We start from the raw sequence: 27,676 nt of genomic DNA on the forward strand, positions 1-27,676 counted from the left end.
GGTGTAATACAATGATTTATTATTTCGTCCCTACTGTTCAATCTATACTTCGAGGAAGCAATGACGGAAGTAAAAAGAAGGTTCAAGAGTGATAAGATTCGCTGATGACATAGCTGTCCTCAGTAAATGTGAAGAAGAAATACAGCCTGTGTTGAATGGAATGAGCAGTGTAATGAGTACACAATATGGACTAAGTCATTTGAAGAAAGACGAAAGTAATGAGAGAGAGCAGAAATGAGAAGGGAGGAAATTTAACATCGCGATTGTTAATCATGAAGTAACGAAGTTAAGAAATTCTACTACCTAGGTAGCAAAATAATTTATGACAGTCGGAGCAAGATGGACATAAAAAGCTGACTAGCATAGGTCTTAATTTGAGGAAGAAATTTCTGAGAATGTACGTTTGAAGCAAAGCATTGTATGGTAGTGAAACATGGACTGTGAGGAAACCGGGAAAGAAGAGAATCGAAGCATATGAAATGTGGTGCTATAGAAGGATTTTGAAAATTAGATGGACTGATACTGTAAGGAATGAGGAGGTTCTCCAGAGAATCGGCGAGGAAAGTAATATATGGAAAACACTGACAAGCAGAAGGGATAGGATGGTAAGATATTTGTTAAGACATCAGGAAATAACTTCCATTGTACTAGAGGGAGCTGTCGAGGGTAAAATCTGCAGGGGAACGTAGAGATTGCAATACATCTAGCAGATAACTGAGGACATATATTGCAAGTGCTACTCCGAAATGATGAGGTTTGGACAGCAGAGGAATTCGTGGCGGGCCGCATCAAACCAATCAGAAGACTGATAACAAAAAAATACCCGGCATGATTGTCCCATTGTGAAAGTACATTTCTTGGCAACTGAAATGTACTGATGATGTTCCTTCCCAGGGCTGACCTATTTTTTTCTTTTTTTCGGATTAAGGCAAAAGGCGTATGTGGTATTCGTAATTTATTATCCTGACATTTTCGATATAATCGTTGAGAAGAATGTATTCTCCCTCCTACAACCCTACAAAACAGTGGCAATTATCCTTCTGCAGCTAAGTCTGACTTCGCCAATTTTTGGTGGGTGCGTCTCGGTTGTCAAAAACAGCTTTGGTTGCTGCTTGATTTCTGACGTGAAGTGGTGGACTCACTCGTCTACAGCAACAAATCACCGCTCAAAATTTGATGTATTTTTCCTAAAGAGATGAATAAAGGTAGCTGGGAAATTCGTGAGCGTCTGTAGAAAGCAACTGGACAGAGAAACCACGAGGAGGCGACGAGGAGTTGAATGTCCACTCTTCATCAGAGAACGTGGAGTTCGGAGGCTTACCCGCTCTGCAAAGCAGAATAGGTGGCCATTTGCCGAATACATGACGACAGATTACATTACCGGTGCGGGGGAATGTTCCGGGGCACACTGTTGAGCGTACGGTGTTGAATATGGGGCTATGTAGCAGAGCAACGGTCCTGGCCAGATACGGCGTCACCTGGTACGGTCTTCGCCACTGATGCCGGTCGGCGGGGACAGCATTCTGCTGTGGGGAACATTTATCTGGTTTTCCATGCGACATGTAGCTGTAATCGAAGGTTTCGTGACAGCGTGGACTACGTGAACATTATAGCGGACCAACAAGATAACTTCGCGTGTCACAAAGCCAGAATTGTGCTACAGTGGTCAGAAGAACTTCATAAAGAGCGGATTTTGATATCTTGGTCACAAAATTCGCCTGATCTGAATCCAATGGCACACGTATGATACGCTCGGCCCCTGATTTACGCGAACTGCGTGACTTGTGCGTAAGTGTTTGGTGTAACATGCCTCCGAAATATACCGAGGACTTGTCACTGGTGTGTTGCGCTCGAGAGGTCGATTAACACGCTATTTACCTGTTGGTCTTAACATTTTAATGTAACTGGGTGTTGATTGTTCTGTCGGCCACGACGGTTGAGGCAACTGATCTAAAGAAGCGGAGGATCCGGTTTCGAGTCCTGGTCCAGCATTCATTTTCTACTTTCGCTATGACAATACCGCCACACTCTTTGCGGCGGGGAGTCGCGTTTTCCCAGCTACCCATTTCTGTTTCTTCCCCATTCCTCTAATCTAGTTAATATCTTGATTCATGAATGGAAGTTACCATAGTGTTCCAGGTTATCTATTTAACCAAACACTCTCAGTACGAATGCTGTATGAAGAAAACTATTCGGTAATCAAGAAGTCACGCAACTGCATTACAATGCAGTGTGGGCTAACATTATAAATGCTTTATTTGAAACAAATCTTCGTGTCAAGCTGTGTAAATTTCTGCATGCGTTGAGAAATCACTAGAAACGATTTAGAGAATCCACGAAAACCTAAATTCTCTATGGCCGGGAGGCGATTTGAACCACTATCCTTCTAAATACGAGTCTAGTGTCTTACCACTGCCGCACCTTGCTCGGCGTCTGGAATAAAAGTCGGTTGTCTTAACCACTATCGCACATCAGCGATTGAATTACGGTTTCGGAAGCTGTCAAGTTTTCAGCACGATGACTGGATTAATGTCTGTCTGCGTGTAATTTCCAGAAAGATCCTGTCTCTGGCGAATGGAGTGAATTCTGATTGAACTGAGAGGCACCCACATGCCTTGCTCATACTGTGGCATCAAGCAGTCAGGCCTGCAAGATGAGTGGTCTGCCAAGCGAGTGGATTTATTCTCATTTATCGAGTAACATCAATGATTGATTATGAGCTCTAGTACTCACAATAAGCTACAAATTATTCTCCTGTTTGAATATTACGCAACGGAAACGGATAACGCACATCTGACTATTAAAAATTTACCCTACTCTGATTGTGCACTACGCACTGGCAATACCACGTTTTCTTTCTCACCCAACGGCTTGGATCAACATGTGGCCATCGCACTGAATATGTATGGTGCACACGCTATAAATTCTGGATATCATGACTACACACTATTCGAAGAACAAGGCCATAATCTTTTTCTTTTCACTATCTTTTTTATACAGATAAATTCTATTATGTTTCACAGATAACCTAAACACACCATTACATTTTATACTACAGTTACACATGAGAAACTCTGCCCATTCGGCATGGCTTTACATTGGTGATTATCTTATGGTCTCGTAATGGTCTAACGCTACAGTGCACGTTCTGGATAGGATGGTGGATCTTTTGCTATATTTCACACTTCGACTCTCACACCCATCATCACGAAAATTTCCTCCAGACCGAGCGGTAAAAAAAGGAACATGCATAACCCACTGCCTCTGAACCTATCTTGCTACTCGCCCATGCAAACCGCACATACTTAAATTACATGAAATACATCACACTGGCAACATAGAATCCAACGCAAACAATAGTCACAACGTTAGAATCACATCACTTTCAGCTTTCCCACTTCAATTAGTATTCATCCCAGTTTCACACGACACTGCCCCATTTCGTAACTTTTCTTTCCTACTACGAACTCTGGAGGATATATGCACGTCTTCCTGTGCAATGCAAGCCAAGTGGCGTTGCTGGATAGACGGCTGACTCGCCTTGCTTCACTCTCAGTGTATTAAAGTTTGATTCTAGCGTCACACGGAAACGTAACACGCAAAGTAATATTAAGAACATATTCGTCACACACGCGAGTCCTAAACTGATACCATGGACTAGGACTTCTCTTTATGCTTTGTCTCATATACAGATTGAGACTCTCACAGTACTCACCACGTGGAAGTACTCGTCTCTAATTTCAAGTCTTGCACATGCCATTTCTTAAATATTTCCAACTTATAGTACAGACGCCAGTAATTCAGCTTAACTTGAGCACTTAGTACTAGCACTCGCAAGTGTTTCAACTTATTGCTACACGCGGTTTCATTCTGACCGTTGGTCACTTCCGAAGATTACTACTATCCCCTTAATATTGCCTGCCTGTTGTTTAATTCTCCCCCAAAAGTTCCTGAAATAGAGAAATAATTATTCCAAACTACTCTTCAGTATTCCACATGCATACCATTCTCTCCACTCTTTTTGTCTTTACGGAGCACACCTAAGACAGGTCTTACTAACACAAGATCCAGCGCCAGAGTGCTGAAACATGGTCGTTCTTCAGGTCATCTCGCACCTCTGCTGAAGTGGGTGAGCGCCTTGCTACCGTATTGGTCAGCCACATTTCAGGCGCTCAAAGCTCAGGCTAATTTCATCTCTTTGGTTCCACCAAAGGTGACCAAAGGAGCGTCTCAAAGATGATCATATATTGCACATTCACTATCTGCAATTAGCAGACGACCATACATTCATTCATTCATTTCTCAGATCTCACCAAATTGGGTGTAGGGATTTATTTTGTGGGAGTGCACATATGATCAATTAAATAAATAAATTGTCATTCTTTCCTACACTGGTATCCAGCTTCGTTGTATTAAGTGAAATTGAGTTATTATTACAAAAAATTTGTTGTTCTGTCACGAATAACGAAGAATGTCGTACCTATTTTCAATGTCGGGCGGTACCGTACCCTTTCAGAACGTCTCTCGCAGATGAAAATCGCGTGGCGTATAACCTTTTGCCGGAAACGTACAAGCTCTGACGCAAATGTTCAGTGAACCAGACGTGTAAAATACGCCATCAGTATGTCATCTATTACATCACAGGCGTTCGGAACTTCAGCGTTATTTTGAAAGAGTCTGCTGGCACTACTTTACTTTTTCTTAGATATTTTCAGCTGTACGCAACTTTTTCATCGTTGTTTCTTAATATACGAGGCGCAGTATGGACGTGACACCGTCCGTCCGTGGAAACTTCAGAAGGCCGGGCGACACACTCCACGGCGGCGGGCATTTCAACATTCCGATGGCGCGCTCTTCTTGGCTGAAGTTGTTTCCGTGAGCGCCAAGTTCAACAAAGCCATCGGAATCTTTCTTTCCCGTTCGCGCAGGGCATATCTTATTTCGGCGCAATACTCTTCTTGTCAAAATAGCTTTTTTTCTGTTGACATGTTTGAGGTGAAATCTCTCGAAAATATGTCGACTAAAACTTGATGTACTACAAACGTAAGATTTTACGCCTTTAATAGCGTATACAATAATTGTGCGCCGCCAGATTGCTTAATGGTTCAATACATGCTTCTGTCGATTCCGAGAAATTGAGAGAGAAGCGTAAATGGATTGTAGCACAAAGGGCCATGACTTAATCAAATTTTCTCGCTTCAGAAAGCCGAGTGAGACAGTGTTTGTGTTTCTGCGGTCTCTCAGCGCTTATATTAAACGCCGTGCACCGACTGGGAACAAGGCAGGGCGAGTGCTACAATGGAACGCATTCACGCTCACCTCCCAGCAGAGCATCCGAATTAACGTCCAGTCTTTTGTGACAGCCTCGAATTCACAATCCTGGTATTTCTACCTTGCTGTCGACATCGTAATCAGACGTGTGCTATTCGAGTAAATCTCTCATTCTGTGCAGCAGTTTTCATTATGAAAAGACCGGAGAATAGTGAAGTATCGTATTTTATTTTCGTAAAGAATGTATGTTAATCTAATGATTTAGCTCCAATCTAGAGTCGTTTTAAATACATACATCTCAATAGAAAAGTACTAACAGATGAATTAGCAGTTCCTAACAGAACGGAACGTTTTGAGAACTCATTATCATATCTGTTTCTTGCACTAGCTGCACATCGCAAACATATTTTTTGCTACTTTTTCCGATTTAGTTACAAAACTTAATATTTCACTGTTCTGTGTCGCACACATTTCCAGATGTATGTGTGGCTGCAGTAACAGACATGGCTGCTTTGTATTAGTTTGTTCTTTACTGCAAGACTTTTCTCTGCATCTCTGATGGTGTATTTACGTATTTTAAGATATGTTGCCAGATATATATCAGTTAATTCACCGTGCTGTTCTTGAAACCTGGTGTGTACTATTGGGTTGGTACATAAATTCCTAGCATTATTCTATAGTGTTAATATAAGCTACAGATAAGCATAAGAGACTTTAGTCACCAATAATATATTCTCCTTCACTGTTTACAACAGTCTACCAACGCTGGGACAATTTTTCGATTCCCTGACTGTAGAAATCACTTGGTTTTGAGGCGAAGAACTCGTCGAGCCGCTTTTGAATTCGTTGAATTTGTTCCATAAAGAGCGGAAAAGGTGAAAATCTGAGGCCACAAGATCAGGTGAATAAGGTGGGTGAGGAATGACTTCCCGACACAGACCTTAATTTGAGGCAGACATTTCTGAGAATGTATGTTTGGAGCTCAGTATTGCATGGCAGTGAAACATCGAAAACCAGAAAAGAAGAATCTTAGTTTTTTTGTGTCTTACAGAATGCAGACGGGTATTATCGTCGAGTAGCACCACTTCACACAGTCTTCCTGGTCGTTATTTTTGAACTGCGTATGGAAGACGTTTCAGATATTGACGATAAATGTCAGTAGTTGTTAGTACACCACACCGTCGCTGATCCACCAGATGCATAACATTACTTTTTGTGGATGTGTGAAGGTCTTTCTGCGGGGTAGTTTCTGCTTTGTTTGTACTCAACCATTTCTTTCTATTCCTTATGTTAGCATAAATCGTTATTTCCCGTCAACAGTAACGATACAGAACAGGAATGGTTGGTGTTGTTCACGAGCCCATTGCTGACGAGCAAGCAGAGATACACATCTAACCACCCATTGATTTGTGTGATTTTGGCTTAGAGCATGCGATTCCCATACACCCTATTTTTGGACGTTACAAATTGCATGAAAATGTTGCACGATGTTAGAATAATCGCAGTTCCATCACATTTATCAGTTCTCGAGTACAATGATGTGGATCATTGTGTATTAATGTGTTTAAACGATCTTCATGAAACCCCGACAGTCTTCCTGAACGTAGAGTGTCATTAATGTGTAAACGATCGTCTTTAAAACTAGAAAACCATTTTCTTGCCATGCTCTGTTTACTAGTATTATCCCTATACACGGCGCAAATGTTTCTGCTGCCTCCGCTACTGTTACCCTTCTGTTGAAGTCAGACAGAAGAATATGGCTCTCCATTTTCTAGCGTCCACAGCTCCACCCACTGTCTCGAAATGACAAAATTACAGTATGTAAACTCAAATAACAAACTACAGACAAAATATGACAGTCGATAAATAAACCCAGCCCTCAGCTCGTGGTCGTGCGGTAGCGTTCTCGCTTCCCGCGCCTGGGTTCCCGGGTTCGATTCCCGGCGGGGTCAGGGATTTTCTCTACCTCGTGATGGCTGGGTGTTGTGTGATGTCCTTAGTTTAGTTAGGTTTAAGTAGTTCTAAGTTCTAGGGGACTGATGATCGTAGATGTTAAGTCCCATAGTGCTCAGAGCCAAATAAACCCATAGCAATTAGAATACCGGCATGCTCATCTTTAACGTTGTGGTTTCCATTATACTGTAGCTTTTAAATGCTTAGCATTCATATAGTCTAGCTGTATTGTTACTTCACTTTGTTGTCACCATTGGTGTTAAATTTGCGTTCCATCCACTCCTCTACCTTTCCGTCGTTTATGTTCCAATACCAAGTGCACTGTTTTCACGGCGAAACCAACATCCTAGAAATCTGTTTTTCACTTCAAGCTGTTCTTTATTTCAGATTGTTACACCCTCAGTGACCGCAAAGTCGTAGCACAGCGTTGCCTAACTAAGTCTAGCGTTGTCTGTGGGAACGGATGGTTAATAAAAGAAACTGTACTCAATGTTTCAAAGCATTATTCAATATGAGACTCTATGACATATGATTTGAATGTAAGTTTTCCTCCACTAATTGCACTGTGTTATAATATCTATAATGTAATGGCCCTTGCTGCAAGTAAGTACCACATTTGAAGATGGCCGTCTCTGTAACGTGCATTCATAAATCCATGTTACTTCTGTCTCAAAATTCATACCGTACCAGCTGATCGCTAGGGGACGCTCGCGCACCTGAGTTATCGATACTGGAAGACAAAACAATAAACGTTTCCCGCTGTAACACAGCAGTGGCTGCGCTACTTGACCCGTATATCCCTGAGGTAAGCGGACAACTTTACTTAGATCATCGACGAATTCATCAACATTGATTAAAATTAAGCACATCTCAAAATCGTGACTCGCTGTGTAAGTATTTTTTTTTTTTTTACTAAGCAGGAAAACTACAGCTCTTAACGTTATTTGACGTTTTGGATTCTGTTGTTAGTTGTGTGTGTGTTTGTTCTTAGGATAATTTAGGTTAAGTAGTGTGTAAGCTTAGGGACTGAAGACCTTAGCAGTTAAATCCCATAAGATTTCACACACGTTTGACTTTTGTTAGTTGTGAGATGCATATTGTTATAAAATACGGCTGAGAATCGCGGGCCACACGAATACTTGATTCATCAGGCCGCGGTTTTACGACCACTGTTTTAGACACAATGTCCAGCGAGTGCAGCAAGGTGGAGGCTCCCTGCTGTTTTGGGGTGGCATTATGTGGGGCCGCCGTACGCCGCTGGTGGTCATGGTAGCCGCAGTAAGGGCGATACGTGAATGCCATCCTGTGACCGATAGTGGAACCATATCGGCGGCATATTGGCGAGGCATTCGTCATCATGGACGACAAGTCGCACCCCCATCGTGCACATCTTGTGAATGACTTCCTTCATGATAACGACATCGCTCGACTAGAGTGGCCAGCATGTTCTCCACACATGAACCCTATCGAACATGCGTGGGATAGATTGAAAAGGGCTGTTTATGAACGACGTGACCCACCAACCACTATGAGGGATCTAGGCTGAATCGCCGTTGAGGAGTGGGACAATCTGGACCAACAGTGCCTTGGTGAACTTCTGGATAGTATCCCACGAGGAATACAGGCCTGCATCAGTGCAAGACTACGTGCTACTGGGTATTGTATGTACCGGTGTGTACAGCAATCTGGACCACCACCTGTATCGTGGCACAACATGCAATATATGGTTTTCATGAGCAATAAAAAGGGCGGAAATGATGTTTCTGTTGATCTGTATTCCTATTTTCTGTACAGGTTCCGAAACTCTCGGAACCGAGGTGATGCAAAACTTTTTTGATGCGTTTATTTCCCGCTTTCAGAAACAATTTTATGTAATGTATTAATGAATATCTTATGCAAGGTGGCGTCGGTTTACCCCCGTCACTTCCGTAAATTTCGTTCTATGCTCCATTTAGTAATTACATGGAGCGTTTAATGAAGTGAGTCTCCGGCCAGCAGGATGTGAGGAGGCTCGTCGGTAGGGTGGTCATTTTGCTCCCTGGCGGCGTACGTGCGCGGTGTGGAGTTAATATAAATTAACATGCGCCACGGCTCGTGGGGCGGAAAAGTGGCCATCGTTAAGCCGTGCGGCCGGAGGAGCGGTGTAGAGTGCGCTGTTACGCCATCCACTCGCTCTGCACTCCTTTGAGCGCAGGCAACAAGCCTCCTCCAGCTGTAAAAACAACGGCCAACACATGACGCCACCTCTGCCATCTTTTGCACAGATTTCGAAATTAGTGGCCACTGTATTTCAGGAATAGACGGTATCGGTGCATCGTACGTGTTGTCTACCTTACACTTGGCACCTTTCATTAACAGGAGAGACGTATCACTGACAATTTACTCCAAACTAACAATTATGATTTGCGTCGAGACGTGAAGCATCGTGGCAGGAAGTTCAGATTCTAAAATCCGCCTCTGGTTCACATTCTACATCTACATCTACATTTATACTCCGCAAGCCACCCGACGGTGTGTGGCGGAGGGCACTTTACGTGCCACTGTCATTACCTCCCTCTCCTGTTTCAGTCGCGTATGGTTCGCGGGAAGAACGACTGCCCGAAAGCCTGCGTGCGCGCTTCAATCTCTCTAATTTTCATTCGTAATCTCCTCGGGAGGTATAAGTAGGGGGAAGCAATATATTCGATACCTCATCCAGAAACGCACCCTCTCGAAACCTGGACAGCAAGCCACACCGCGATGCAGAGCGCCTCTCTTGCAGAGTTTGCCATTTGAGTTTGCTAAACATCTGAGAGACGCTATCACGCTTACCAAATAACCCTGTGACGAAACACGTCGCTCTTCTTTGGATCTTCTCCATCTCCTCCGTCAACCCGACCTGTTACGGATCCCACACAAAAAAAAGGCTCTGAGCACTATGGGACTTAACATCTGTGGTCATCAGTCCCCTAGAATTTAGAACTACTTAAACCTAACTAACCCAAGGACATCACACACATCCATGCCCGGGGCAGGATTCGTACCTGCGACCGTAGCAGTCGCGCGGTTCCGGACTGAGCGCCTAGAACCGCTAGACCACCGCGGCCGGCGGATCCCACACCGATGAGCAATACTCAAGTATAGGTCGAACGAGTGTTTTGTAAGCCACCTCCTTTGTTGATGCACTACATTTTCTAAGGACTCTCCCAATGAATCTCAACCTGGCACCCGCCTTACCAACAATTAATTTTATGTGTCATTTCACTTTAAATCGTTTCATTACGCATACTCCCAGATATTTTACAGAAGTAACTGTTACCAGTGTTTGTTCCGATATCATATAATCACACAATAAAGAATCCTTATTTCTATGTATTCGCAATACATTACATTTGTCTCTTTTAAGGGTCAGTTGCCATTCCCTGCACCAAGTGCCTTTCCGCTGCAGATCTTTCTGCATTTCGCTGCAATTTTCTAATGTTGCAACTTCTCTGTATACTACAGCATCATCCGCGAAAAGCCGCATGGAACTTCCGATACGATCTACTAGGTCATTTATATATATTGTGAAAAGCAATGGTCCCATAACACTCCCCTGAGGCACGCCAGAGGTTACTTTAACGTCTGTAGACGTCTCTCCATTGATAACAACATGCTGTGTTCTGTTTGCTAAAAATTCTTCAATCCAGCCACACAGCTGGTATGATATTCCGTAGGCGTGATAGTTACAGTTATAGGCGTTATAGTTAAAATATTAAACTTAAATACACGTAATTGATGTTCCAAACTAATTTTTTTTCAGTTCGTTGTGAACTGGCTTTCAATGCCATCCTCTGACAATTTATGATTAAATAGATACTCCGCGCAATATAAATGATACATTATAGCTGTACAAAGATCGTTTTTCCAAATATTTTTGGTGATTCCCTGATAATGCTGCAAACTTCCAGAGATGAAATGAAATTTCGTGTGGCGAGGGCCTCCCGGCGCGTAGAGCTGATTGTCTGGTGCAAGTCTTTTGAGATGACGACACTTCGGCGTGATGAAGACGGGTAAATGTATCAATTTTATGTAAGCGACACTGGTCCGGAAACGACGGAGCCTTGAGATTGTAGAATGAAGGCTTTCACGACCGGGTGACATCGCTGCTGGTAAACCTTTATGAGGATGTCCAGCGCAGTCCTGCACGAAACGTCAGGAACAGAAGAGTTTCTTGGACCACGACCTCACTTTCCGAAAGATTTACCAGATGTATTTCTCCTTTGGACAATGATAGTTGTAGTCTAATTTTTACTTGTTCTGCAGAACTTTACTTTTTATGTTTTACACAGCACACAGCAATGCATAGTTCTGCAGAGCAAGTAAAAATTACCCTACTTTTTATGTTTTACACAGCACACAGCAATGCATAGTTCTGCAGAGCAAGTAAAAATTAGGCTACAACCATCAGTGTCTAAATAAGAAAAACGTCAACGACGTGCTAGCAGACGTCATTTTTCGATGTAGGCGAGAAATCAAGCGGACATCACCGTAAAAAAACAAAAACCTGTTCACGAACCGTTTTTCGATCTTAAAGCAAATCCAAATGTAAATAACTTAATTACAGACCAGTGATGATTTGCGTCAGTAAAGGGAAACGCGTCTGGTTAAGAAAACACACCACAGACATTTTTTTGTAGTTGCATCGACAGAAAGAAAATGCCCTGAAGAATTGTAAAGCAGCTACGGACAATATGGCCACACAAATGAAGGCTTTTCGTTTTTACGCATTGGGGCACGGAACCTAAAAACGTTTCAAATCGCCTTGCAGTCGAAACAGTGAGATGCTCTCTGCAAAATTCTGATACCCAGACTGGGAGCCGTATTTCTCTTTTGATGCTAGGAGCACGACACGGGACACAGAGGTTCTTTACTGGAGTATTATCGCAGCCCATTCTTTGTAGTATTACTCCAATTACGGCGCCACCGTTGCGCTTCTCTTCACCTTTAATATCTCACGCTTTGAATCGTGCTTCTCTTTTTGCCTCAGTGTTCGAAGTCCTTTTTCCTGCTCTTCAGTAATAAAGTTATGGCTTCGTAATTAGATCAGTTTACACTCTGAATTATTTGCAGTTCTGGAATGGAGACAAAAGCGTCTGGCACTGTCGGCTACACGCAGTTTTCTCGGTTCATCCTTTCGTGGAGACTTTAGAAGCGTGGGGAGGCGTTCAGCATCAGTTGAGAAGACTGAACAGAATAAGTTATTTTAATGTTCGTCCATATTAATGCATTGCATATTTTATCCACTACCAAGACGAGTCAATTAAAAATGTAACAATAATAAAGCGTTTTCAAGGACACGCTGTAAGGAGGAGGCGCGAGATCAATAAAGACGGAAGACTTCCTTAGTTCGACGATTTTTAGGTTCCCATGCCTCAATCTGTAAAAACTGAAGCCTTGTAGCATCGCTTTGTTGTCTGTCTGTCCAAATGTTAAGAAACTCGTTTCTCAGGAACGAGCTGACGTATCAAGTTCAAATTTATGTCACATAGTAATGTCTGTATCCCTTGGCAGTGTAATAGTTTTAAGTTTCTAAGTCAATGCACGCGAAAGATTAGCCCATTTAAGTTACATATACTCGAAAACACACTCATCAAAACCTTAGGATGCTTCCTGTTGACGTAGAATCATGAAATTTGTCAAAAAGCGAGGTTTTACAGTAATAGTAGACTGTAAAATCCTAACTTGTCGATTTGTAATTATGTCACTCGAAAAAATGCGTATTCTATCATTTCTTATCATACCTCAGACTTGAAATTAAAACATTCTCGAAAGTCTTGGAATTCCTGGGACCGGTATCTTGTCAGTATCGATGTCGGTAAAATCGTCAGAGTCCTCGATTCCTGGATTGGATAAACTGCCTATATACATAACTAAGTTTGTACGTAAACCTCAGTGCGCGAGTCCTACTCGCATTTGGCCGATTTTTGAGGAAAGGAATCGATTGGGTTTTTTAAAAGGAACCATGAACGTATTCACCACAAGCTACGATTATGATTAGTATGGCCAGATGATTATTTAAACCATGCCCATTCCAATGGGATTCCATAGTTTCAACCATTGTACCAATGTATTGATTTGTGTGATAATGTACTGACGGACAAAAACATTTTGGCTACTGTCCACCGCGAGATTGAATGTCTCCTGGTGGCGTTTCGGACAGGTGACGCGCTACGGCAAGTACGAGTATATAAGCGGACCAGAGACGAATGGGGCTCATTCTAGTGACGATACGGAATGCAAGTGAGCACATATACTGACATAAGTGACTTTAACGAAGTTCAGGATGTTAAGGCAGGCAATCTGGGAACGAGGTTTGAACGACGTTTAAACGACGAGTTGGCGACAGGGTGTTGGACGTCCACGCATAATAACACAACGGTAGAGGTCGGAGGTTATCTCACTCTGTAAATCAGGACAGGGGCGACCTGTGGCAGATCTGTCAACAGAATATAATGCTGGAGCAGGCACAAGCGCTTGGGAGCACATCGTTCAACACATCGCTGAATATGGCGCTGCGTAGTAGACGACTCGTACGCGTTCCCATGTTGACCCAACGATATTGCAAATTCGAATTGCAATGGGCACGGGATCATCGATATTGGACCGTGCCGACTGGTCGGTTGGGTCACGTTTCTTGGTACACCAGGTCGGTGGTCTTGTCTGGATACGCCGTTCTCCAGGCGAACAACTGCGCGACTCACGCACCGCTCTACGGACACAGGCTGGCGGGCTCAGCACTGTGCCATGACGGACATTCACCTCGGGTCGCGTGGCATCCGCGGTAATAATGTAAGCACCGTGATAGCTGTGGACCACATGAAAGTTATTGCGGACCACCTGCATGCCTTCATGCTTAACGTCTTCCCCGACGGCAATGACACCGTCCAGTAGGATAACATTCATTCGCGAAGCCATACTCGTACTACAGTGACTCGAGGAACACCATAGTGAAGTCGCTTTGATGTTTTGCCCGCGGAATTCGTCTGATCTGAATCCAGTGGAATGAATAAAGTGTTGCTTTATTGCGTTCTAAAGTTGGACCAATACGCTGTTGAGCAGGTGGTCATAATCTTTTGATTCATCAGTGTAAATCTTATCTTGCAGTTAAATGTCTTTTTATTCGTCAACAGCGTCCTCCTGTAGGTTCGGTTTTCATGATGAAGAGGAGCGCTGGTAAATAGGAACCTGTTGATTTTCACACCGCCATGCTTCATCACACATGTTCCTATTGGAGGTAATTTGCCAGAATGTGATAAACAGCTCTCCTTGGTAGCATCTAAGGAACAAAGCGTTGTAAGTGGACAGGTTAATGCTAACTACAGAAAAGGAAATTATGCAAGTACGGAGGATCGAAACGAACATGTCCGCTAAGAAACGTTCTTGAGGTAATATTAGCTTACATAAAAGGCGTAACATGAAATATGTAAAAACGAGTTATGCGAGCAAATATTGCATGTTGCGATAATCGGCTACTTCAGAGTATTGTAAACCGGGTATACTTTGACCGATTTTCAGATTCAAATGTGATTATGATGACTGATTAACTTATGTGATATTAGTGGTAGTGAACATGGGGACATTTGTGAAACGATTACGTACTAATTAGTACAATACGTTTTCTAAAATGCACAGGAATTAATGGAAAAAAAGGAGGTGGTCAGTGTTAGCAGGGATTTGGGAATGCATTGACCGGCCTATACTTCCACCACAACTGTCAACTACCATTCAACTACTATTCCATTTGCGGTCAGTATTTCAAAAACACAATGAAACTTCGACAACCCAGAAATAAATAGATTTATCTAAAGTTTTTTAAGTGCTTTATTAAGCTTCATGAAATAAATATGATACATCCTCAAAATTATAAACATAATGAAAGATACTAGGATGGCGACCTACACACATAGCTCCAAATTTAGTTGAACACAGTAGTTTCAGTTTCATCCATCTTAAACCTAAATCTTCCTTTCGAAACAACCGGTTCAGTTAGCGCTAAGGTTGACTGTTCTTGATTTATCGAGTCCATATCTGACACTTGTGGACAAACCAACTTCATTCCTTGTTCCCGTAGTTATTTGACATTATATTGCCTGAACCATAATAGCTTGTAGGGTGAGCAATATGTGGACTGACGTTAGTTTTTCTTAGCCATAGGCACATCAACTACAAATGAGCTTTCATCTAAATACTGATGGTTAATGTTTGTATTCCTTAGTTCCACATTCTCATTTGCCTCAACACTATTTAATATATAGAGAATCTGTAATCCTGAGCTAAAGGAACCACAAACCGAGAAATCATGCCATGACCTCAGAAATCGTAATATACTGGCAGATATATACATACGAACAAAATATAATCAATGGTCTCTTTTGAGAAATACTCGAGTAACATGCACGATATAGATGAAAACACTAGTGGTTTTGCAGTTAAATAATATAAGTGGCTTCCGCACACTAGATTTTAACACACTTTCTCGTATACAAATATGAGTCGCAACAGGTTCACAAACTACTGCACAAGAAAATCGTTACTGCGTGGCGTTATATAGTGTGATTGATGGAGCCGTCAAACAGTGCATACTAAACACTCAACTAAGATCCAGCAGAGAGCAGTAAACTTTCGGTGTATGAGTGGTTACAGTAACCACAGCAGTCAAAGTACACCCGGTTTACTGTACTTGATGTATTGTAGCTGATGTGTGGCTGGTCTATAACTTCGCTCTGCAGTCTATATTTCAGAACTTCTTCTAATGAGCATCTTATTTCTTTGTAATTGCTCATGCGATAAAGCAATGGGGATAATTAGATTCTGTGTTAAAGAATAGTGGAGTACAGGAGATAGATTGCTTTAGCATGTCGATCACACGTACACGTGGGTACAGTAAACTACCAAGATCTTACAAACTGGATAGCCAGCACGCTGTCTGCTTTGAAATTTAAAGATGGTAGCTATCTTGTGTCCTGAATAAAACAGAGATTTAATAAGTACGTTGAACCAAATACTCTACAACAAGGACTGAATAAAGATTAGAATTGGCGTCTTGAGATAGATTACTTACCCGGGTGAAGAAAGATGCGGAAAGTATCGACAATGGTCTGCTGAGTACAGCTATGCTAACATTATCCAGAAGCTATGTAGGAAAACCTCGAACTGGATGATAAAACGAAATTCGAACTATGCGCTTCCAGAACACGAGTACAGTATCTCAATTACTGCACCGCATTGTTCGATTTAAAACTATCTAGGAATAATGACAAGGGTTTCACTGCTATCTCACCAATTCTACATCACTGCCAAGCTGGAAGATGAAACACACTTGGAATGGTTGTTATTACTCATTTCAGCTGTCGATTATAGAGAAAAATTTACGACAATTTACTGGACTTCAGTTGTTCTTGTAAAGATACAAATATACACATTATACTAATACATCTGAGCCAAGGTACCTAGGGGTCACGTTAGACAGAACCTTGCCATTTAAATCACACCTTACAAAAGCAGCTGCCAAGGTGAGAACAAGAAACAACCTCATCCATAAACTCTGCGGAACCATCTGGGGATCAACGGCAACAACTCTGAGGACGCCTGCGCTGAGCCGGCTATACTCTGTGGCTAAACAGTAGTCATGTGATTCACATGATGTAAACAAAGTCGATGTCGAACTTAACAACACCATGCGCATTATTTCAGGAATCGTTAGGTCTACCCCTAACATACGACTACCTGTCCTGAGTCATATACCACCCCCAAAAATAAGGCGAGAAGCACCCTTGGCCTGGGAATACAACAAGACCGAAGCAAATCCTGAACTACCGGTACACATCGATATACCTGATCTGAGTATCAAGAGCCTTCGTTCAAGACGTCCTCCTCTTGCTCTCGACAGCCTCACAGGCTCTGACATCAACTCTTGGAGAAGAGAATGGCTCCAGAATGCTCCAACAACTTGCCACCTAATGCCTTGTATTACTGAGGCAGTTACTGGGTTTGATCAGCTCCGCAAGATCTGGTAAACTCTGAACCGACTAAGAACTGGGCATGGAAGATGTGCTGACTCACCCTTGAAATGGGGACCCCTGTCTTTGCCAGCATCTGACTGCGGCGCACCTAAGCAAACCATCCAACACATCAGAGAAGAATGCAGCGCGAAAAAATACTATCTGGATGCCTCCGCATCAGCCCTAATTATCTTCGTGTTCCTTAAGTGAAATGTATGCTGGCGACAGTTCTCCAGTCAGCTACAAATGCCGGTTTTCTGAATTTTCTCAATAGCGTTCCTCGAAAAGAACTTGCCCTTGCCTCCTGGGATCCTCGTTTGTGTTCCCGAAGCAGCTCCTTAATACTTGCGTGTCGTTCAGACTTACCAGTACCAAATCTAACAGCCCGCCTCTTAACTGTTTCAATGTCTTCCTTTAATCTCAAAAAGTCGAGCAGTATCGAAGAATGGGTCGCACTAGCCTCCTGTATGCGATTTTCTTTACAGATGGACCACACTTTCCAAAAATTCTCCCAATAAACCGAAGTCGACCATTCGCCTTCTCTATCACAATCCACGCTTTAAACGTCGAGACTGTGTCAAGCAGGACACTACTAATGCTGTATCCGAATATTGCGGGTTTGTTTTACCTCCTCATCCACAGTAACTTACGTTCTTCTGAATTTAGAGCTAGCTGTCATTCATCACACCAACTAGAAATTTTGTGTGTGTCGTCTTGTATCCTCGCAAATTCGACACCTTCCTGTATACCAGAGCATCGTCAACCAACAACCACAGATTGCTGCCCACCCTGTCCGCCAGGGAATTTATGTGTACAGAAAATAATAGCAGTCTTATCATACTTCCCTGGGGCACTTCGGACGATAGGCTTGTCTCTAAAGAACACTCGCCGTCGAGGACAACATACTGGGTTCTACTGCTTAAGAAGCCTGCGAGCCACTCATATATTTGGAAAAAAAATGCCACATCACGTCAAGGCATACATGTTAATCGTGCGGAGTCTTTCGTCTGTGACGAGGAATGAATACAGGTTAAAGTTTCTTGCAAGAGGTTCATTCGAAATTAGCCTGTGGAATTTCGGCATCCACTGTCTAAAGTCACCCGTGGATGAAAAATAATTTTTCAAGTTTAAAACACACGGCTGGCCGGGGTGGCCGAGCTGTTCTAGGCACTACAGTCTGGAACCGCGCGACCGCTACAGTCGCAGGTTCGAATCCTGCCTCGGGCATGGGTGTGTGTGATGTCCTTAGGTTAGTTAGGTTTAAGTAGTTCTAAGTTCTAGGGGACTGATGACCTCAGAAGTTTAGTCCCATAGATCTCAGAGCCATTTGAACCATTTTTAAAACACACGGATCAAAGTCAGTATGAAGCGAGTTGACGCAGTGATCAAAATACTGAACTGAAATTCCTGTGGATAACAGTTAAAATCTCCAGTAGAGCGAAATTATTAGGTTCCCTATAGCTTTCTGTTAACCATTCAGGCGAATGGCTCGATAGTTCATTCGATAAATCCACGTCCGCTTGCTTCCTCTACGCATCTCCTGCTGAGCTAGAATTACAGGTACGTCACTTATGGTCTCGTTGTTGACAGGAAATTACACGTTAATCTTCTTTGCATTGCAGATTATCTGTATATTAAAGGAAGTCATGTAGCATTCGTGGTCTATACACATATTTAGAGAGTGACGTTCTCGTTGGCAGCTGGAGGTATTAAGAGACACTAGTAAACCAGGAATCCATTTTAATTGCTAGAAACAGTGTGGCCGGGTGAACGTAGGAAGCAAAAAATTGCAATTTGATACCATAATTTTCGACGATAATAATAGGTAATTTCAACGTATGCCCGCGGCTTCAGATAATTGATTGCGAGCGTTGCCGTTCATCCGCAGAAACACAGAGCAAAATTATTACAGCATTTAGCGCGATTCGCGTTCAAATTTTTTTGTACTGTGCCCTGCCGTAATGTGAATCCCAATAAATGGGCTAAAATGTCAGAATTTCGTTTGGGAGATCAAGTTTCAGTCGGCGGGCGACTGACAGGAGAGAAACCAGATTCCGTATAATGGCCGTTTTAATGGCCGGCGTAGCAGCATTGACAACCACGCGCAGTGTCCGGCTGGACGCATTTCGTTTATTTCACAAATTACTGCTTTGCGCTTCACTCACTGGTGGCGTCTGCCGAACGATGGAGGCCGTGATCGCGTCGCAGCGTCGACAAACAATCGGCAGCTTCCCGTTGTATATGAAATGCTACACCTCATGCTAAGACATATGCGGGCAACACCGTGAAATTGTAATTAGTTTCTCACTTTATATTGAAGCTGAATCTACATTTTTGTTTCCGTCGACAGTGAGAGCAATAGAAATGTGACAGTATTACAGTTTTAACGTGGGAGAGGGAAGAATTAGTATCCACCTCTTGCCAAATACAAATGTGGCCTTTTATTGTTTCGCTCTGTATATGTATTGCGTTTCGCTGGATAGTTCCATGCCAGCGTGGAACCTGAACTGGAAGAAATCGTACATTTTCTCCGGAAGAGCTACAGTTACACCACGTCAGCGGGTAAGTCGACTGGTCGTAGAACGAAGTCAGCAATCGTAATTCATCCCCGTGTTGTTTATTGGAATTATGATTTGTCATTTTATTTCTGGATCGTCCGTCCAGAAGCCGTCTGCGGCAGATAACGTCCGCACGAAGTATTTAGAGTGCAATGATTATTAAACCGTACATAAAAATGCGTAGTGTATTAGTAGCTTCATCACACAGGACGAATAAGTCTGGTTAAATCATCTGCGTGTGGGAGTGTTATCATCTCCGAGTGTTGCAGTTCCTTGCTGTTATTCCCCAAATCGTCACTAGAGTAATTCCTCGTTCGTCGCCCAAAGCTTGCGTCGCAAATATTGCGGAAATGGAAATGCTGTTGATGTACGGTTTTCACAGAATGGATAAGTAGTCAGGAACTCTCATTATTAGTCAATTGTGAGATTGTAATGATACTTAGAAAGCGTACTTTTTATGCTAACATGCTCTTTTTTAAATGGAACAATGCCTATTGAAACTAACTAACTTAAAGTAGGATAAATTAAAGCGGTAGTCGCGTTTGTTACAGGACTCTAGTGCGAGTCGTTTACGAGATATCGTATTTTGAAAGTTCCCACACCAACACTGGTGAAATACCTGAAGCAGTACGCGCTAAAGAACAACACAAGTGCATACACTAGTTATGTCGATTCTGACCAGTAACAAGACAACTGACCAACACAGGCTGTGTTCAAAATGACCACTGGCAGCGACAATACACGCATCCAGTCTGGTATGCAATGACTGCTGCACACATAGTAGCATTTCAGATGGGATGTCGAGCAGGCTGATTATCATGTGGTGTAGCTGTTATGTCCTTGTAGGCAGCGTCTTTCAGCTTTACCAGTAGAAAAACTGTCTACAGGCATGAAATCCGAGGAAAGGGCTGGCCAAGGTGCAGGTCTTCTTCGTCTAGTCAACGACTAGGAGGCAATTCGTGAAGACATGCTTTGGTGCTTCGTGCACTGTTTGGGGTGGACACCCATCGTGTTAGTACCATAGGTTCCCCCTAGTCTGCAGAGGAACGTCTTCTAGCATCTGTAGAAGATGTTTTGTTATGAGGCTGCGATACTGGTACGCGTTCAGTGCCTCGCCAATGAAAACCGGGCTGTGAGCTGATGGTTCACTATCCCACACCACAAGTTTACACTCCATGGATGCTGACGTTCAGCCTGACGAAGCCAACGGTGATTGTCAGCAGACCATCAGTGCATGTTTCGGTGGTTTACCTCGCCACGATTGGTAACTGTGACTTCATCACCAAACAAGACATGATACATCTAGAGTATCCTGTCTTAATGCCCATGTATAGAAGTTAGTGCGATTCTCATTATAGTTTCCATGCAGCTCTTGATGGAGAGAGATGTTTTAAGGATGGAACCTATGTCGGCGGAGAATGCGTAGGGCACTTGCCTGACTTACGCCACTTTTTAGTACGATTTCGCGGGAACTAACGTGCGGATCAACTGCAACAACAGCAAGAACATTAATTTCCCCCTCTTCTGTCATCACTTGTTTCTCTCTGTTACGTTGTGTAGGTGTTACACTACCACGTTAACGCAAGTGGCTGAAGAAGTTGCCGGCCGCGGTGGTCTCGCGGTTCTAGGCGCGCAGTCCGGAACCGTGTGACTGCTACGGTCGCAGGTTCGAATCCTGCCTCGGGCATGGATGTGTGTGATGTTCTTAGGTTAGTTAGGTTTAAGTAGTTCTAAGTTCAAGGGGACTAATGACCACAGCAGTTGAGTCCCATAGTGCTCAGAGCCATTTGAACCATTTTGAAGAAGTTGATAAATAACTGTCCAGATAGTTGACGTTTATTGGGATATCTTGCTGCGCACACCGTACAAGAACGTACTGCATTCTTCCTACACTCTCCACACAAAATGAGAATGTCGGCTATTTCTGCATTGGTAAATCCCATCAGCCACTCTCGACTTACTGCTTGGACTTTCAAACACTAACTGACTAGCAAGCCACAATGCATTTAAGGAACACACAAGCACACTGTAAGCAAACAAACAACATCGCACTCACCAACTACGCACGCTGAATGGCGCAAACAAGTGTCAGTGTAAAAACTTTTCAAAATACTGTACCTTGTGAACGACTGAACTAGAATACTGCAATAAACCTCACCGACATTCTAATTTACTCTACTCTTGGTTTGTCAGTAGGCATTGTTCCTTTTTTTTAAAAAAATGTATGTTTATACTTAGAAGCTTCAGGAAGCTTGGTGTTATAGAAAAAGGCATAAAAGTTGATGGAGTCTTCAACAGCAACATTAGTTATGCTGGTTATACAGTATTAACTGCTGATAGTTTAGATGGACATCAACAACTCGTGAACATAGTAGGAGATAACAGCAGTAATCTAGATCTAAATATTAACAACATAAAGACGCATTTTATGATTGTCACACGACAGCACGAGTTCTTTATAGATGCGTATCTACCATTCAGTCGCTCGTTAATGCAAAGAGTAGACAAATTTAAGTACCTTGAAGCTTGGCTCTGTGAAGCCTGAGATCAGACCTGGAGATTAAACTTCGTTCATAAATTTAAGAAAATTCTCACAATTGGAGACCTAGACCTAAAACGCTAGAGTGCGAATTGAAAGGTGTTTCGTCTGGTCTGTTCTTCTATACAGTTTTGAAAGGTAGGTGCTAAATATGAAACTGCAAGGAAGATCGAGGCTTTTGAAATGTGGATTTACCGCAAAATGCTTAAAATACCAGAGAATGCAAGCGTAACTAACACCGAAGTATTGCGAAGAATACACAAACAGTAAACAATGTTAACAACGTTTAAAAGAAGAAAAGCTGCGTATCTGGGACATATGTTATGGAACACCAAATATATGCTTCTACAGTTGGTAATTGATGGGAAGATTGAGGGGAAGAAGAAGAAAAGGGCGAAAAAGACTATGTTGGCTAGGTAACATAAAGCAGTGGATAGGATTTAACAAGTGCTTATGAATTACTTCATGCTGCGGTTCATAGAATACAGATGCATCGTGTGGTCGCCAACACCCATTAATGGATAAGCGGAAGAATACTGTGTCGTCATAAAAGTGTGTGTTGTGGACGATAGAACTTATCACGGACACGAGTTGGTGGAGATTTATAAGGATTCTACTCCTTAATTTTCATTATATGAAATCATCGGGTATATAGTACTGGAAGATCAGTGATTAATGGTTTATGACATAGCTCACGCGATAAGCAAGTCAAAACAAAAAGGGAGGTACATTTTATGTTGAGACTTATCTGGCAGGAAACTTCAATCGTCGTGTTTGCTCGTTTGTAGCAAATGGGATAACGGATGTTTTAGAAATGTTTGCCCGATTTATTGCCGTGGGTGAGTCGACGATCGGCCATTTCAGATCAACATGAAGTAGTAATCAAAGCGGTGGAAGGAAGCTGGAGTGTTTTATTTTTGTGTTTTTGTATGTAGATCAAAAGGATTACTCTTATTAATACCTGGCAGTGAATAAAATAACAGTTCCTTACCATTGCACTAGTTTTCTGGATCAAGGGATCAAAACACAAGCGAGAAACGACATGAAGTTGAAAAACAAGAAAATTGCTTCATCGAGGCAGTGGGAAAACTGATGAGCATAATTGAAGACATGAGGTGTTTGGGACACCGTGACTAATGTATTACAATTAAAAAACACCGTGTGAATCACTCTTTTTTGTTTGTTGTTTTAACTTTGTTCTCCAGGTATTCTGCCTACTGAAGCTTAACTGACACTTGATGATCTCCTTGATGAAAAAGTGTCCAACGGACGTACGTCAAATAATGTACACCAGACTGCAGTAATCAACCTTCAGTTTCTTCGTGTTTCTTTATAACCAATATTCAGGGTCTGGTGGTCATTTTTGTCACAAGCAACAGCATAAACATATGAACCAGGTGAACAATTACGTTCACAGACACTATATTACAGAGTTATCTGGTGGCATATTTATATGTAGATTTACACTATTTGAAGACGAAATGTACATTCTTGACGATTAAATCATAAAGAATTTAACTTTTTTGTATTTTGAAGCGAAATGACTAACGTCGATTCTCAAACTGCTCATAACACAGTGGATGTGTACTGTTGAGATGAATCCAGACTAACGACTGACTATGAATATACACTTCAACTGATAGCTACTACAGGGTGCTCGCTTAATGACTGTAATCACTGTAGGACTCGCATACTTGTAGGCGCGCGTAATATTAAAAATAAAACTTTTTTTTATATTTTGAATGTTAACATAAAAGATAGAAAAATTGAAGACACAAAATTACAACAAGCAAAAGAGGAATTCTGTTAAATTATGAGACGTATAACCAAAGGTAGACCAATTCCATTTCCATTTTCGCTGCGGGGAAAGGGGGAGGGGGAGGGGGGTTCCCAAAGTTTCGAGAAAATAAAAATTTCCAAATTGAATAATTAACTAAAAGATTAATCTAGTGAAAGCAGACATTTTTTGGATCAGAAAAATTGGTGCTACAAATCTATGGTACTGAATTTTGCTAATAACCACTATTTAAGATTCTAACTTCCTGTAACAAGAGACTTTTGAAAATGAATAACTTTTTAAATAGGAGGTTTTTGGGAAACGTAAAACGTTTATTGAAAAGAGTAGAACGAGGGTATTTAAACGAGTTATATCAATTTAGAAATAACTATCTGCCCACTAATAACTTCACCTTCGCCAGGTTTGTGTGTATCGTAAATCATGGATATTTTGTTTAGAAAAAATAATTCCAGGTGACCTAACTACAACATTAGCAGCTGTAATTGAGAAACTATACAGTGAATAATAAAGTTCATTGAACTAAAATGTGAATAACAAAATAGCTATTGTATGATGTTATGGTATATATGCTATTAATAAAATTAGATCAGATAAAGGGAGAAAAACTGTATTGACACCATGAGAGGTATAAGAGTAAGAAAGATAGTCCTAGTTTGCTCTGTTAGTCAGTCTCCACCAAGCGTGGGGGTAATCTTCAGATTCAAAACGGAATTGAAATTGGTTATGAAAGTAAAAATAAATACTACTAAGTAACTCTGTGTTATGTCATCGAAGTAGTTGACTTGAAGCACAAGAAATTGTAGGCTCTGCCAACTGTTCGGCAGATTAGATATTTATTTCCTCATGTAAAGGAATTTGTGTTGGGAAACGTTTGGACTCCAACGAAATAGATCTTTCCCCCCTATTGAATCCGTCAGCGTTATAGCCGTACCGGGCGAGGGGAGGGGGGAGGTTGTTAACAACAACAACAACAACAACAACAACAACATCCGATGGTACCTGTGATGAGCCCAAATGAGTATGGTTCCTGGAAAGGGGCCACAGCCTTTTTAGTAGGAGTACGCGCAACAGTCTGCATGATTCACTGATGTAGCCCTGTAACATCAGCAACAACACTAGACTCGCATTCGGAAGGACGACGGTTCAATCCCGCCTTCAGCCACCCTGATTTAGGTTTTCCGTGATTTCCTTAAATTGCTCCAGGCAAATTCCGGGATGGTTCCTTTGAAAGGGCACAGCCGACTTCCTTCCCCGTCCTTCCCTAATCCGATGAGGCCGATGACCTCGCTGTCTGGTCTCCTCTCCCAAACAACCCAACCCATCAGCAACAAGGCCTCGATATCATGGTACTGTCAGCGGTTGAAAACGGGGGAAACTAAAGCTGATATATTTTCCGAGGACACGCAGCTCTTCTACACAACTTACTTATATGACATCTTCTTTGGTAAAATATTGAGAGATGAAGAGGCTTGTATTGGATGGGACAGCGGGGACAGCTGCATAAAATTTGTCCTCGGATTGAATACCACAACAACAGCAACAATAACAATTGGTTGGTATTTTGTAGGCGTTCAGACCTCCCGCTTATGGGATAGTGTCTACTCTCTGCAAGAACATGGACGATGTACATTGTGCCGGGAGGGTCTACGGTGAAGCAAACAAGATCGTTTTTATTCTAAATGCATCTTTCACTGCATGTTCGAAAATTTGTCCTTTGTCCCGTAAATAAGTTGGTCTTCTCTTCCAGGAGAATAATTACAAAAGATGCTAAACGTTGACGAAGAAATGAGTGTGAGAGAAGTTGGCGGTTTGGCAGCATCTGCAGCTGGAGAGCGTGTCGTTTGTGGTGGGTGTGTGTGTGGGTGTGGGGGGAGTGGTTGGCCAGACGGCGCGCCGCCCTGATGGGGCCGGGTTTTCCTTACGCATCCCCAACCCTATTACCCCTACACGCGAGTCCCGCCCCCGACCTCAGACAGGCGCGGGCGCCCGCCGATCGATAAGAGACCAGCGTTGCCGAAACTGCGGGCTGGCTAGGCGCGCGGCGCCCGCGCCGCCGGCGGTGGCCTGCAGCTTGCCTAATTACAGGGGCGCGCCTGCCACCAAACAATCCCCCCTCCCACAGAACCGCGCGCCGCTCCTTTCACCGGCCCTCACTCTCCTCCTTACTTTCGCTTTCATTTTCTCGTCTAATTTTTTTCCTTCTTGGAAATACCTAGGACTTTGTTATTTCGGTGTTCTCTGACTCTTTATCTAATTCTTTCTACCGTGATTTTAGAACGTTTCACGACAGGAAAAAAGCCGAAACAGTCCACATATTATCAGTGTCTGTCAGGCTCGGTTTACATCGCTCCGAACCAAACGCAGCTATTTTCATCGATTAACACTAGAGAAGTGCATCAACGTGGCGCGCCAGGGAGAGAGAAATTTTGTAACCACATATGAAGCCAAATATTTCCCAGCCTTCCCTCGACCAAGACTGTGAATTGAGATTCTGGAAGAGCAGGATTCAAATGCAAGTCCTCCCTTCTTAATTTAACTTTTCAGACGCTTCTCTGAATCAAATCACTGTAGGTGATAATGACGGAATGGCTTCTCAAGATTACGACAGCCGCTTCCTTCCCCAATCCTCCAAGTAATGCTCCCTTTCTAGGCAACGGGACGTTCGAGATTAATCTCCCTTCTTTCTAGTTATGCCCCTTCCCCCTCCAAGACAATATCTCCTCTCCCCCCCACCTCTCTCTCTCTCTCTCTCTCTCTCTCTCTCTCTCTCTCTCTCTCTCTCTGCCTTCTCTCCTTCCCTTTCAGCGAGCGAGGTGGCGCTGTGGTTAGCACACTGGACTCGCATTCGGGAGGACGACGGTTGAGACCCGCGTCCGGCCATCCTGGTTCAAGTTTTACGTGATTTCCCTAAGTCGCGTCAGGAAAATGACGAAATGGTTTCTTTGAAAGGGCACGGCCGATTTCCTTCCTCGTACTTTCCTAATCCGAGCTTTTGCGCCATCTCTAATAACCTCAGGACGTTAAACACTAATCTCTTGCTCCTCCTGCTCCCTTCTGCTTCCGTCCTCCGTTCTCTCGCTCTCCCAGGTAAATGCTGGAAATAGAGCAGAGTCTAATTTCTTTTCTTGCGCTCGCGGGTTCGAGAGAGATTGTGTAACGTAAGTCACCTCCACTTGGAGCGCTCGGTGGCTTCTTAGAAAATTGCACTCCAATCTGCACTCAAGGCGATATGGGACCTACCCCAGAGACGGTTGCTATCGCCGTTCACTATATCGTTCCACCACAATGCTGGGTAGTAAATTTTCAGCCCCAAAACAATAGGATGTACACTTGATAAGGAGAAAGCGTGATGTGGACCACTTTCTGACATGTTTCGTGATGTTTTGATGAAACACGTTTTGTTTGTTAAAGCCATCATAAAGGCGAAGGGTGGACACTAACAAGTGTCCGGATACTTTTGATCAGATAGTGCACCACATAAATTCGCTGGCACATTGAACTTCCAATTACAGCAACTTTTATCGACGCTTACAAC

General features: G+C 42.7%; 1 protein-coding gene across 1 annotated transcript in view; it reads left to right on the forward strand.

Annotated features, from left to right (window-relative positions):
* The window catches only part of LOC126299170 (dystrophin, isoforms A/C/F/G/H), a 2,370,611-nt gene that overhangs the window by 1,252,139 nt on the left and 1,090,796 nt on the right, over positions 1-27,676 (forward strand). The gene's annotated exons all lie outside the window — the stretch shown is intronic.

The sequence above is a fragment of the Schistocerca gregaria genome, chromosome X, assembly GCF_023897955.1.
Source record: "Schistocerca gregaria isolate iqSchGreg1 chromosome X, iqSchGreg1.2, whole genome shotgun sequence".
NCBI classification, from domain to species: Eukaryota; Metazoa; Arthropoda; class Insecta; order Orthoptera; family Acrididae; genus Schistocerca; species Schistocerca gregaria.